This window comes from Sapajus apella, unplaced genomic scaffold (assembly GCF_009761245.1).
Source record: "Sapajus apella isolate SASKATOON/1434 unplaced genomic scaffold, GSC_monkey_1.0 scaffold6, whole genome shotgun sequence".
NCBI classification, from domain to species: Eukaryota; Metazoa; Chordata; class Mammalia; order Primates; family Cebidae; genus Sapajus; species Sapajus apella.
In genome coordinates, this window is record NW_022436946.1 from 47,361,564 (window position 1) to 47,375,588 (window position 14,025).

Here is a 14,025-nt window from a genome sequence, read left to right on the forward strand (position 1 = left end):
AAATTCTATTTGACCCAGCAATCCCATTACTGGGTATACACCCAAAGGATTATAAATCATTCTATCATAAGGACACATGCACACGTATGTTCACTGCAGCACTGTTTACAATAGCAAATTTGGAACCAACCCAAATGCCCATCAATGATAGACTGGACAAGGAAAATGTGGCACATACAACCATGGAATACTATGCAGCCATAAAAAATGATGAGTTCGTGTCCTTTGTAGGGACATGGACGAACCTAGAAACCATCATTCTCAGCAAACTGACACAAGAACAGAAAATCAAGCAGCACATGTTCTCACTCATAGGCAGGTATTGAATAATGAGACCACATGGACACAGGGAGCAGAGCATCACACACTGAGGTCTGTCGGGGGGGTCTAGGGGAGGGACGGGGGGGTAGGTAGTTGGGGAGGGATAACATGGAGAGAAATGCCAGATATAGGTGATGGGGATGGGGGCAACAAACCACATTGCCAGGTATGTACCTATGCAACAATCCTGCGTGTCCTTTACATGTACCCCAGAACCTAAAATGCAGTATAAAAGATTTTTGCCTGTCTTTTTTTGTTTTGATACTTATAATACTCCTTGGGATTACTTACATTTTATAAAATGCATTTTTATTTAGAATTATTTACAAAAAGGCAAGTTGGCTAAATTTCCCTAGACACAGTAGTTAAACTTGTAGAGACTCTATTATTAAAAATAACTTTCAGAGTTTGGAAGTAGTATAATTTAATAAAGTGTATGTTGATTGCCAATTTAAAGGGACCAGCTGTATGAGACATATAAATTAGTACATCTAAATTTATGTTTCTTCATGATACATTTCTATAAATTAGTTAGGCTAAACAGTTTGGGGAAGATTGAGCACTTGTAAGACCTCTCTAGAAACTTTGATATCTTATTGTGCTTTGTAATTCATTGCACTGAGATGTGCTACATAATGCATCATTTCTCACACTTATTTGATCACAATAAAGCTTTTAGTTCATACTGTATCTGAAGGTAACAGGTTTCCAAAGAACACACTTTGAGTAACATTGATGATTGGATTATTTAAAAGTTACTTAGCGGAATTTTGCCCAATATTTGCCAACATTATCATATTCCTGATCCTTTAAAATTATTATTTGACATAAATAACCTTAAAATTGATTATACGTTTAAAATAAGATCTAAAAAACACATGTTGAGGTTCACAAAAAAATTGAAAAATCATAGTGATTCTGAATTTCTGAGGATAAGACAGCAAACAAATTTCTTCTGAAAGGATATGATAGTGAGAATCTTTCTATGTCTTGCATTATAAATTTTGTTTTGTAAAGGTAATCAGTTATTTAGTTAGATTCCTAAGACATTTAGAACACCAATTTGTGAGGATAAATTTGTCAGGGCGAATACAGATCGCAGGTGGCCCCTGGAGCTGAGGAATAGCTTTGATTTTTGGTAAAGTTTGTGTGTCCACAGCTTTCTGATCAATCTTGAGCTGCTCTGTAATCTCGTACTTCTCTTTTCCTGTGTTGAAGGTCTCACCTTCTTGGTGTCTGGGCTTCTGCGGCTTCTTCTTCTTGAAGTAAGCATCAGTAAGATGTTTTAGGATTTTTACATTGCTGATATCAATTTTGGTTGAGGTGGCAATGACAAATTTCTCATGTGTTCTTCACAGAGGAACTCGATTAAGAACCAGAGATCCCTTCATAAGTAACAAGCCACTAACCAGCTGCTTCAGAAAAACCAACCTCTTGCCCTGTGGCATCCAGTGAGGATAATCAGAATGGTCCCCAGGGTAATGCTGGCTCCCAGTTTTCTCAGGTACTGTCTGAAGGGTTTTTTGCCGTGTCTCAACAGCTTTCAATGCACATCTTCAGTAGGATAATACCTAGGTATTTTACGAAGTTTAACCACCTGGGTACTGCCATTCTTGTCACCACCAACTGGTTTTGTAACAGCTGCAAGAAACTTTTCCTTCTTAACTTGCTTTCGTTGTAGAAGATCTTTATGTTCTTGCATTTTTAGATATTATTGAGATTTAATGTGTATTATGCATACTTACAACTATAGTCATAAATATATTTAAAAGTGGTGTCATTTATTAAGGAGTTATCACTTTGAAATTTTAGGGTTTAGAAGCATTACTTCAAGTGCTTTCTAAAAATAGTGAATTCTAGATACAACTCTAGAGTTTTTGATACTGTAAATCAGAAGAAAAATGGCTCAGATTGTGCATTTTTAAAAAGTCTTTCAGGTAATTTTTCAACAGCTGAAGTTTTTATGCCCCATTATGCCTGAGAAATAGGTCATATTTCTATTAGTGATACTAGATCAATAGTTTTATGATTAAACTCTGGGCCGAGAGTTAACCCCCACTAGACATAGAAAAATTTATTAGATTTTGGATTCCAGAAAGCTAAAGTGATCCTAAGCAAAAATAAAGTTTGAGGCATCACACTACCAGGCTTCAAAATATACTATAAGTCTATGATAACCAAAACAGGATGGTACTGGTATAAAAGCAGACACATAGATCAATGGAACAGAATAGAGAATCCAGAAATAAAACCACACACCTAAAACCATCTGATCTTCAAAAAAACTGACAAAAACAAGCCATGGGAAAGGGACTCCCTATTCAACAAATGGCGCAGGGATAACTGGCTAGCTATGTGCAGAAAAATAAAACTGCACTCCAACCTTTCACCACATATAAAATCAAGTCAAGATTAATTAAAGATTTAAATGTAAGACCTTCAACTACAAAAATCTTAGAAGAAAACCTAGGACATACCCTTCTTGACACTGACTTTGGCAAAGAATTTTGGCCCAAGTCCCCAAAAGCAATTGCAACAAAAGTGGACCCTAATTGAAGAGCTTTGGCACAGCAAAATAACCTATCAACAGAGTAAACAGACAACCTATAGAATGGAAAAAAATCACAAATTGCATCCAACAAAGGTCTGAAACCCAGAATCCACAAGGAACTTAAAGAAATCAACAAGCAAAAAACAAGTGACTCCATTAAAATGTGGGCAAAGGACATGAACAGATACTTCTCAAAAGAAGACATACAAGCAGAAAATGAACATGAAAAAATGTTCATTGCCACTAATGATCAGAGAAATGCAAATCAAAACCACAATTAGATACCATCTCACACCTGTTAGAACGGTGATTATTAAAAAGACAAAAAACAACAGATGCTGGCGAGGCTCAGGAGAAATGGGAATGCTTATACACTGTTGGTGAGAAAGTAAATTATTAATATTTCAGCCACTGTGGAAAGCAGTTTGGAGATTACTCAAAAAACTTAAAAACAGAACTACCTTTCAACCTAACAATCCCATTATTGGGTATATATCCAAAAGAAAATAAATCATTCTAACAAAAAGACACATGCACTCATACATTCATCACAGTGCTATTGACAATAGCAAGGACATAAAAACAACCTGATGCCCATCAGCAGTGGATTGGATAAAGAAAATATGGTACATATACACCTTGGAATACTATGATGCCATAAAAAGAACAAAATCATGTCCTTTGCAGCAACATGCATGCAGTCAAAGGCCATAATCTTCAGTGAATTAGCACAAGAACAGAAAGCCAAATACTATATGTTCTCACTGATAACTTAGAGTTAAGCATTGCATATACATGGTCATAAAGATGAGAATAATAGACACTACTGGAGGCAGAAGAAAATAGACAGGACATGGGTGAAAAACTCCCTATTGGATACTAATCTCAATACCTGGGTGACAGGATCATACCCCAAACCTCACTTAAAATTAAAACTATATGTATCTACAACTGAACAAATGGTCAGACAATATACCTATGTAACAGATCTGCACATGGATCCTCTGTATCTAAAATAAAAGTTGATATTATAAAATAAAAGAAAAAAATAAGAATTTTGGAGCAATATGACATAAATGTTTGGAAAATTACCTTGATATATCCACATAACAGAATCCTTCCAGTGAAGGGTACATTTTGCATTCTATTCCATATCATCTCCCATTGGGAGTGCCTTTTCTAAAGTATATGGAAACATAATAGTGCTTCTGTTTACAGATGTTAGAGTGGTGTTTCAAAACAAAATGTTTAGAATTGTCTTTATTTTCTCTTAATATAAACACATATATCATTGTTGCAGAAATATATTTTTGTTACAACTAGAAAAACGGTTGTAAAACTAAATAATATAAAAACAGGAGTACGTTTTAGCTAACAAAACACGTGAAATAAAAAAGAATGTTTGCAGATGTGAATATATCTCATTGACTTTGTTTAACTTGATCTACAAATATTTTCCAATTTGTAAAAGATTTTCAAAATTCACAACTTTTTCTAAAATTTAGAAGTACACACATCAAAGAGAATTTGAAACACACAGCAAGGAATGCAGTGATGAATACTATGGAGTTCATGTGCCTTTCCTACAGTTCCCATTATGCCAAAATAATGCTGATCTTCTGGAATCATATGTTCCCTTATAAAAAATAGAAGATTGATGATTATTGCCACTTGCGTCATTTGAATATGCCTACATTTCTGCAAAATTAGAGTTTTTCAACTTAAATTCAACTTGAGGTAACAGGTGGGACTTGACACAAGAGGCAGGACTCAACTGCAGAGGTGGGGCTCAGGCATTAGATGAAATTGAGGACTAGCTAACACAGGGATGGGGCACTAGTAGCTTTCCATAAGACATGACTACCAGTGTGCCACGTCATTTACCCTTGCCAGAACAACACTCAGATGTTACTGCTTTCCTAAAGAACATGGCAATATCCTGATGACTTGGAAATTACCAATCCTGTCCTAGAAATTTCTGTATAACCCACCACTTAATTTTCATATAATAACAAATGGGTATAAATATGACAGCCAAACTGCCTCTGAGCTGTTCCTCTAGGCACATTGCCTATGGGGTTGCCCTGCTGTGTAAGGAGCAATACCTCTACAGCTGCTGTACATTGCCACTTCAATAACAGTTGCTGTCTAACAACACTGGCTTCCCCTTAAACTCATTCCTGGGTGAAGGCAAGAACTGTCCTGGGCCAAGCCCAAATTTTGGGGCTTGCCTGCCCTAAATAAAAATGTTGAAACTGCTTGAGGTGACCACATTCTTTCCCCAACATTCCTAGAGAAAACAAATCATTACTCTGGCCCTTTGGCATTAGATCTAATTGACCGGTTTATTTATTAAGGTATTAATAAATTTAACAAATATTCATTGAGAAAAATCTCTGTGTACAAGGTTTCAAACACAAAAAAAGGAGCATAAAATGCTATAGAGATAAAAATAGGCAGGTGATTTCAGTGGGACTGGTCTAACGAGACTTCGCAGAGAAAGCGCAGATAAATTGAATTAGGTGAGCTGGTTGAGAACACTACAGAAAAAAGAGAAAGAGCTACACACACAAAACACACTCTCCAAGCCATGTAATAAATTGAAGATCATGAAAATAAGAGGGTTAATAAGGTGGTTATAAGCCTAGAGGCATTATTAGAAATGCAAGTCTTTCCTATACAATTTGCAAACCAAGCAATTGCTGTTTACGATTACTCCAATTTACAATTTACTTGGACTTACCTAAGACACGCAATCACATATATGTATTCATTGACATTTCATCTACAAAGATTAACGTGCTGGATTAAATATTATGCATTAAGATTAAAAGTACATCTTAGAAGTAAAAAATTCCATTAGTCAACAAATCTTCAATTATCATTTTGGAAATTGCCCTTTATGCCACTGAAGTGGCCATATGCTCTATGGCAGCTTTTAAACAGTGGCAATTGTCTTAGTATTGCTCCTTTACTTATTCTTTATTATTTTTACAGATTGAAATCAATTATTTGAGGTCATTGTTCATATTTTCATAGGTCTTTCTCTTAAAAAATGATGAGTAAAAATTTGGGGAGAAATGCACATGAAATTAAAAGTAAGCATTTGAGAAGTAACAGATTTAAATACAGGCTGAAGAACAAATAATTTGAAGGTATAAAAAGCTGAATATTTTATCATTAAACTAAAAATTGCCTAAATATAACTTCTTGCATACTTTTACTATTCATATTTTAAGGAAAAGCTTTACATTCCTCTTTAAACACATCCTGTGTAGAATATTAATACAATAGCTGCTTGCCACCGACAATCACGCATTTAAAAAATATACAATCCAACTCTTCAACAGTTATAAATTATATGTGGTTCATTTTCTTCTTAAATTGTATTGCTGTTCCATATCTTCTATAAGATTTTATTCTAAGGAAATATATTTTATGCTTACAAGTATTTTATTCAATCACTTTATTATACTTCAAAATAAGTTTCTATAGCATTAAGATTAAATATTTCTTAGAAGTTATTGTCATGAGTCTTTAATGTTTAAAATATTCTTCTGTATTAAGTTAAAATTAAAACTATTTTAGCCTACAATTAAACAAATGTATTCATTGCATTATTAACAACGAATAAATTGATATTGAAAATGCATCTATTATAAAGAAAAGGGGTGTTATCTCATTTTTACAGTTTACAGTAACCTCATTAAAGAAGTCTTCTTAAATATCAATACTTCTAATTAATATTTTGTGTACGCCACAGAAATTTTTTTCCCTCAGGGATGCAAATTTTTGATGGGTGGATCAAAGTGTGATTTATTTTACCAAGTTCAAGAAGTGCAAGTGTGAAGGGAAAGTGAGAAGATGAAGCACACATAAAATACATATCTGCAGGCTTGTTCCCAGCCAAATCAATGTGAGGAAACAAATCTTGAGGCTGAGCATATAGAAATATTAAAATGATTGTTTCATATTGTAGAGTGCTGGATATTACTAGCACACTCTCTGGGGACTGTCTGATTCCATACTGATAGCTCCTTTAACTGAACTTCTATTGACCAGACTAGTAGCAGTTTTGTAGAAGAAGAATTGGTCATGAAAAAAAAAAAAAAACAACAACAAAAAAAACCTGACACTAATGCAAATTATTTTTGCTTATAGCAATGTAAATTTGTTTTATTTAGTTAAAAAATTGCTTTAACTCTGTAGAAAACATAACTCCTAAATGTCTTATTTTATCACATATAAAGGGTTTTAAGAAGCTTTGCATCTATTAGCAAATGCATTTCAGCATTCCTGATTGTGTGTACCTATGTGTGTTTGTGTCCTTAAAATTCTCCTTTGAACCATAATTAGTAATTGAATAAAATCTTCATCATGCTTTCAGTTTATATTTGCATAAGATTCTTGTTTTATAACTTTTTGAAAATTATGCTTTATTGATTCACTTGACAGAGCCAAATAAATTGCATTACTGAAAAATGACATATCCAGGGCTCTTTAAGTCAAGTCACATCTTTTCTAGTTCTGAGAGAATCTCAAGCATCAACAGACTTTAATTTTTCTGACTCTCCAGTTCTTTATTCCTCTTACTGTTTATATTGGGGGGAGGTGGGAGGGATTGTTGGTTTGCTGTTGTTGTTTTGGTTTTTATTTCTAGATCTTGCTGAAACATAAATTATCCCCCATTAGTGGCAGCAATGACTAAGATTTTGGTTTTCTGTTCTGACCGTTTGGTGATCTCTATGAGATGAATAATGCAATTCTATTCGCTATTGGATTAAAAATGAGTGAGATTCTGGTTTGTTTGTTTGCTTAGATCTCAAATTAACTGAAAAAGTGTTTCCTGCCCACTGGGAAGGAAACCACTTACTTGATGTCTGGGTCAGGAAGTTTTTGGGTTTTCGTGTTCACTTTTGACCCTTTACTGAGGTGATAGGGATGCAGGTATAAATTATCTTTGTGATTATGCAACTGTGTTTGAGATTGAGAAAGGTCTTCACTGCTATTTCCAGAGGATAAAATATGTTAAACTGTAGCATCTCTTAAGTTAAAGAATCACTATTCTAATTTTTTTATTTTATGTATTTATTTATTTGTTTGTTTATTTTTGAGACGGAGTCTTGCTCTCTCACCAGGCTGGAGTGCAGTGACACAATCTCGGCTCACTGCAACCTCCGTCTCCTGGGTTCAAGCGATTCTTCTGCCTCAGTCTCTCGAGTAGCTGGGACCACAGATGCGTACCCCCACGCCCAGCTAACTTTTTTGTATTTTTAACAGAGACGAGGTTTCACCGTGTTGGCCAGGATGGTCTCCATCTCTTGACCTCGTGATACACCCGCCTCGGCCTCTCAAAGTGCTGGGATTACAGGCACGAGCCACCATGCCCGGCCCTAATTTGTTTATTTTAAAAAGTGCTTACATAAATTGAATATTCTCAAATACATAGAAATTTTTTAGAAAAATTTCTAACATGAATTATGATAACCTCCAAAAAAGATATCCCCAAAGCCATTTTCTATAAAATACCAAATCACTCCTGGCTTAATAATAATGATGTAAAGAAGAGAACCAGTTAAAATCTAGACAAAACCATTCAGGACATAGGTGTAGGCAAAGACTTCATGGCCAAAACACCAAAAGCATTGACAACAAAAGCCAAAATAGACAAATGGGACCTAATCAAACTCCACGGCTTCTGCACAGCAAAAGAAACAATCATTAGGGTGAATCGGGAACCAACAGATTGGGAAAAAATTTTTGCAGTTTACCCATCTGACAAAGGGCTGATATCCAGAATTTACAAAGAACTAAAACAGATTTACAAGAAAAAAACTAACAAGCCCATTCAAAAGTGGTCAAAGGATATGAACAGACACTTTACAAAAGAAGACATACATCAGGCCAACAAACATATGAAAAAATGCTCATCATCACTGGTCATCAGAGAAATGCAAATCAAAACAACATTGAGATACCATCTCACGCCAGTTAGAATGGCTATCATTAAAAAATCAGGAGACAACAGATGCTGGAGAAGATGTGGAGAAATAGGAACACTTTTACACTGTTGGTGGGAATGTAAATTAGTTCAACCATTATGGAAGACAGTGTGGCGATTCCTCAAGAACCTAGAAATAGAAATTCCATTTGACCCAGCAATCCCATTACTGGGTATATATCCAAAGGATTACAAATCGTTCTACTATAAGGACACGTGCACACGAATGTTCATTGCAGCACTGTTTACAATAGCAAAGACCTGGAACCAACCCAAATGCCCATCAACGATAGACTGGATAGGGAAAATGTGGCACATATACACCATGGAATATTATGCAGCCATCAAAAACGATGAGTTTGTGTCCTTTGTAGGTACATGGATGAACCTGGAAACCATCATTCTCAGCAAACTGACAGAAGAGCAGAAGATCAAACACTGCATGTTCTCACTCATAGGCGGGTGTTGAACAATGAGAACACATGGACACAGGGAGGGGAGCACTACACACTGGGGCCAGTTGGGGGGAAATAGGGGAGGGACGGTGGGGGGTGGGAAGTTGGGGAGAGATAGCAAGGGGAGAAATGCCAGAGGTAGGTGATAGGGAGGAAGGCAGCAAATCACACTGCCACGTGTGTTCCTATGCAACAATTTTGCATGTTCTTCACATGTACCCCAAAACCTAAAATGCAATAAAATAAATAAATGGGAAAAAAAATTATCAATGTTAAGTAATATACAAGTGTGCAATTAAATCTTTATAAGATTTAGGTTGATTCCTCATGAAAAGTCTATTTAATATGAATTTCTGAAAGTTTGTATACTAGGTTACTAATAAAATAAAACGATATTCCTATATAAAAGTTTAACATTATAAAAATATACTTTAAAGAAGTTGAATCATAATTATGTCAATATTTTTATATCAACAATAATTTTGTTTTATGGTTTGTCAACTTAAACAAAATTTTCAATATCTTTAGATAACTTAAAACTTAGGCAAATATTACACTGAGTTACTTGTCATAGAATACATAAATAATATCTCTATAAAATACTATAAATTATTGATCACCAAGCATAAAATTAAGATTATTTTTGTTGTCCATAAAACATGAGTACATATAACAAGAACTGGATAGTAGAGAAGAGGAAATTATATTTGCCTTGGATTATAAGACTTAGCTAAAAACCCACCATTAAATTGTTAATATTTTCTCAGTTTGATCAGTTTCAATGGACTTATTCATAAGCCATCCTTTTATAGTCTCAGGACACAGCTGACATCAAGTGAGGAAGCGATGGGCCTGTCAAATATTAGTCCCTCATCCTTCATCCACTGAATCACTTATGCATTGACAATTTCTTGAGGACCTATCATAGGCTATTGATTGCATTATGTGCTCAGAGGAAACAGATGACTAGATCATTCAGGTCCTCAATATGTCCTGTTTTGAGAGTTAATGTTTAAACAATTAAAGTGGATTTAGTAATGTGCTTATTTTCTTCCAGGAATTTCAGCCTTATCAAACCTTATTAATTCTAACTCTCAAGATCTACTTGGGCATCACTACTTTTATAATACATTTAAAATTTTTCTGCTTTACTTCTGCCCTAGAAAAATCAATCACTTCATTCTTCATATTACCTAAAACCTTTGTGTCTTTTGTATTAAATTTATACTATAATGCAACTATCAGTTTGCATATTTGTATTAGCTAAATAAATTGTTTTCTTCCTTAACTAAACAATTAGTTAAAATGCAAAGTACACTGTCCCATAGGGGAGAATAATTAACTTTAATTTGGGAATGTCATGTAAAATATATACTCTGAAAATGGCAAAATGATGGTAGACAATGAATACAATTTTCTGATGAGGTGAAAATTTACAGATTAATTTACTTGTATGAAGAAATGGCATATAAAGTTACACACTAAGTGCATGCAGTCACTAAATATTTATTGGTTATATACTATATGTGTTTCTATGCTATCTAATATGCATTACAAAGAAATCTAAGCCTCATAAACATCATAATTATTCCAAAAAGAAAAATAGATTAGAGCTACCTCTAGGGAAATACAATACCAGTTATTATTGAAAAGTGTTTTATACAGACAAGGATTATTTTATCAAACACATTTTTCTCCAATTAGTTATTACACTCCTTTCCTCCTTCCTTCCTTCCTCCTACTTCCTATACTTCACCTCGTTTGAGGCTTACTCAAATGAGGTAAAATTAACCAATTCCACAGACATCAAATTTATGACTGATGCTTTTTTATTAACAAGTAACAGCAAATATACTGTGAAATCAAAAGTATAAAATGTTGATACATGATTGGGTCATTCAAAATAATTTTGTATGATAACATGCAAGGAAAGTATGTTTTCACTGACAGATAGTCTTATATAAATTATTTATTATAAAAATAAATATTATGTTTTTTTATTAAGACTAATTACACAGAGGTATTATTCAACCCAAGGATCAAACTAAAAAATGAGGGAGAACAATGACAGATAAAACTAAAGATAAACTCTCTGACTTGTAATCTATATGGCATGGTGAGAGTGACAGATTTGAGCATCTGAAAGAAAGACAGGGAACTAAGTCGTATTGGATATTTTTAGAGCAGACGTTGTAAAAATAAGGTTTATAAATTTTATGTAAGCCAATATGCAAAACAGCACTATATACCTGGTACTTTATCCAATTTTACAGGACACGTAAGATGCCCAGCAGTTCAGCAAACGTCCCAAAATCAAAAAGTGCATAATGGAGGATAGTAAATTCTTATAATTTTATGTTGCCTCAGTATCCAATTTGAATACAAGTTTAACTTTCTCATAGCAGATTCAGGGGTTAGTCACCTTTAACTTAGTTTCCAGTTCTACACCAAACCCAAATCCCTAAAGCCAGAGGTCTGAGATAACAGCTTAGATGCGTTTCTCCTGCCTAGCAGACCAGGCTGCTCATTTTCCTGCTGCTTCCTTTAAAAAGGCTATCCTCAGCAAACTGACAGAAGAGCAGAATATCAAACACTGCATGTTCTCACTCATAGGCAGGTGTTGAACAATGAGAACACATGGACACAGGGAGGGGAGCACTACACACTGGGGTCAATTGGGGGGAAATAGGGGAGGGACAGTGGGGGATGGGGAGCTGGGGAGAGATAGCAAGGGGAGAAATGCCAGATGTAGGTGATGGGGAGGAAGGCAGCAAATCACACTGCCACGTGTGTACCTATGCAACAATTTTGCATGTTCTTCACATGTACCCCAATATATGTATATATATAAAAGAAACACTTCATCTCAGTAACAGCAAGGTTCTACGTATTTTGGACCTAAACCAGTGCCTTCCTTCCCATTCCTAGCTCCAGAGAAGCAGTCATATTTTGGCCAAAAAGAGAGGCAGAAAATAAGAACTGAGAGCTCTGAAGTTCTGGCCAAAAGAACAAATTTAATTTAGAAAAGAATGTAGGCAAGTTTGAGTTGAAGGGCATTCTCTGAAATAATGGATATTTTATTGCTAAGCAATTAAGTAGAGACTGCCAGATCCATGATGTATTATTGGGTTTGCAGCATACATAATGATATATGGTTGGGTTTAGAGCATATATATATATAATATGTACAAAAATTAGAGCACAAAATGGAGAAGAGGAAATAGAGCTTTCTAGGATTACTTCTATGTTAAATTAAATAAGTATAAATGTGAAATAGATTCTGCCCATGACGTGGAACTAGGAGAAACATGGGAGCCTTTCACTACAAGCTCTCCCTGTCATTCCTGTTAAGACAAGTACATTAACTTATCATTGAGGTATCTGAGTGTGAGTTTGGTGATCCAGCTCTACCCAGCTTTGTCCACATCATACCCTTCAGCAGGGAAGTCAGAACATCAGTCATTTCACAGACCAGCCTCTACTTGTGACAACAGAGAGCCTTTCTCAGTAAACAAAGATCAAACATATAGGACAGCCAGTTGTTACCTATAAGCACCACCTACTGAACTGGAGATTGAACTGCACAATCAAATTAAAAATCTTCTGTCAGAAGAGTATGGTGCTGGGTAATCAGGTAAGTTTCCTGAGACTTCCACAATCTCAGTCCCACAGAAGGTGTTAGTCCTGCTCATAGGCCCAATACATTGCTGCTATGATCAGTATTTGAAAAAGCCACCACACAAAGGCTATCTATAACCAAGGAATGCATACAGAACATTGGCCCCTGAAAGCACCCAGAACTGAAGCCAAACAGCCCTACACAACATACATTACAGTTACGCCCTCAAGAGAAAAAATTGTAATAAGTACCATCCAAAAGAAAGTAAATTAAAAAATAAGTGACAATTTCTCCAGGATGAGAAAGAGCTTGCATAAGAACTATGACACCACAGAAAAAAACAGTGCTTTAACATCTCCAAATAACTCTCTAGCAATGGATCCAAAACTAAATGAAAATTCTGAAATCATAAATAAAGAATTCAAAATATAGATTGTGAAGAAGCTTAACGAGATCGGATAGAAAGCTAAAAACCAATCCAAAGAAATCAGAAAAAAAATTAGGATATGAATAAAAAATTGCTTTAGATAGACAAAAAAACAGAACTTCTGAAAATAAAAAAAAAATATTGAAATAATTACATTTGGAAGCTTTACCAGTAGACCAAGTAAAAGAAAAAAAAGTCAAAGCTTAAAGACAAGCCTTCTGAATTAACCAAATCAGACAAAAAAAAAAAAGAAAAATCTAAAATAATTGATTTTGAGAAATATGAGATTATGTAAAGTGGCCAAACCTATGACTTATAGGGATTCCTGAGAGAGAATAAAAAGCTGAGAAACTTATTTGTGGGGACAATCCATGAAAATCTCCCTGGTCTTGCTAGGGAATTAGGCATCCAAACACAACAAACTCAGTGAATACTTGGAACATATTTTACAAGATGAAACTCATTATCGCATACAGTTGGCAGGTTATCCAAAATCAATGTGAAGGAAAAAAATCCTAAAAGCAGCAAGAGAGAAGTATCTAATCACTTATAAAGATAATCCCACAAAACTCCCAACAAACTTTTCATCTGTGTTAAATGCCTACATTAGAAAGAAAGATTCCAAATTAACAACCTAACAAGTCCCTCAAG

At 34.8% G+C, this 14,025-nt stretch overlaps 1 protein-coding gene across 7 annotated transcripts in view; it reads right to left on the bottom strand.

Annotated features, from left to right (window-relative positions):
* The window catches only part of GRIK2 (glutamate ionotropic receptor kainate type subunit 2), a 728,978-nt gene that overhangs the window by 109,832 nt on the left and 605,121 nt on the right, over positions 1-14,025 (bottom strand). The window lies entirely within an intron of this gene.